Raw genomic sequence first — 1994 nt, 5'->3', positions numbered from 1 at the left:
TGGATGTTTTGCTGCCCTTGTCTAGCCTGGATTAATACTTAGTCCATAGGCACACACCTGATCATCTGATCATCTACATTTGCCCTCTTACAGCACTAAACTATGTTTTCTACCTTTATCTTGCATCTACCTACCACTTCAGCATTTTATTAAAAATAAAAATAATAATAATAATAAAGGGAGAAATGTGGGATCAACATATAAATCAAGTACAAAAATCAAACGAATATTCATATTTGACCTGATTGTTTATAGGTCATAATGCGTGATCAAAACCGAAAGTTTCTGTGATGAATGCCCTTGTACTGTTCACCATGTAAGAATTTATTCACTATGTAAGAATTCGTTCACCATGTAAGAACTTGTTCGTTATGCTTCAGAAGATTGGAGACTGACGAGAATTAGACTTGAGATGGATTAATGATTGTACATTGAGCATTGACCCCCCTATACTGAATTTTATTGTTGTTAACAACCATTTGATCAATAAATATGAGAGATGACCTCTCAAAAAAAAAAAAAAACTCTTGAAGGTGCCTCTTCATCTTCTTATTCCTCCTACTCTTGGTTACAGCTCATTCAAGACACCACCATCTTTCTCAACCACACCCTCGACACAGCCAATTGTTCCTTGTGCGCATCACTACAGCGCCCACTGCTGGCCTCCGTGCCCCTTAATATTTCCAACTACTTCCATGCAGAAAGACAACCCCTCTGTCCCCTGGCAGACATACCCCTATGGGAACCAGAATACACAGATAACCTCACCATCCACCACTGTGTAGGCCCAACTCCACCTCCCTCCAGCGCACTTCACTGCCTCTCTATCTACACCCCTACCTCCGACTCTAAGACTTTTACGCAACCGAAACACTTCTTTTGGTGTAATGGCAGTCTTTTCAACTCACTGCCTCCCAACTCCAATACACCCTGCATTCTCATCACCCTAATTTCACAGCTTACACTTTACAGCATGGCAGAATTCCTTGAGCTCCAACCTCTCTTGCCCTCGTGCACAAAAAGAGCTGCTTTCCTTCCCATCATGGTCGGTATCTCTTTGACCACCTCAGTCATTGAGGCAGGATTTTCTGGGGGAGCCTTGGGTCACTCTCTATGGGCAATTAAAGATCTCAATGCCAAACTTGAGAGAGCCCTGACATCCAATGCCGATTCCCTAGCCTCTCTCCAAAGACAGGTCACTTCGCTAGCTAAAGTCACCCTTCAAAACCGGGGGACCTTAAATCTGCTTACAGCCAAGAAGGGCGGAACCTGCGTCTTCCTCTGGGAAGAGTGCTGCTATTACATCAACGAATCCAGCATTGTAGAAACTGACACTACCAAACTCACCAGCCTTGCCTCCAGTCTCCACTCTGCTTCCAATTCCAACCCATTCTCGTCAAACCCCTTCCTCACCTGGCTCTGGCCCATTGCAGGCCCCATAATAATCATTCTCCTCACCTGTCTCTTCTTACCCTGTATAATAAAGTTCATCAAATCCCAAGTCAGAAAAATCTCTAATCAAACTTTCAACCAGCTTTTACTCAGGAACTATCAACTTCTGGCCACAAAAGATCCCTCACCTTCACGTAACCTCCTCACCACAAGCTGAGATGGACCCCTCTCTCCACTGGAAATTGTTCCTGGAAACAATGGCCACAGACGCCTGGCTTCTGGCACCCATATCCTCCTGGCACCACCATTAGAATCAAGAAGTCCTCGACCTATAGTTACAGGGAACCTTCATTGATTTCCAACCTGAAGAAGTCCACACCTACTCGTCCTTACTGTGGGGAGTCCTATCAACCCTTTCCTCCCATTCCTCAAGCCTTTACTCCCTTCTCCGCCCCCATTCAGCAGGAAGCAGAGAGAAAACAATGTCCACAACCCCATAGAGGAGAAAGGGGGGAATGAAGGGCCCCCACCAGTAAGATGGCAAACTTCTGGCTTCTCTTCGGGGGTCCTCGGTTCCCGCCGGCGCCACCTGAAGCCCAATC

This window comes from Manis javanica, chromosome 6, assembly GCF_040802235.1.
Source record: "Manis javanica isolate MJ-LG chromosome 6, MJ_LKY, whole genome shotgun sequence".
NCBI lineage: Eukaryota > Metazoa > Chordata > Mammalia > Pholidota > Manidae > Manis > Manis javanica.
The sequence above is the reverse complement of the archived record's forward strand: the minus strand, read 5'-3'. Positions refer to the sequence as shown.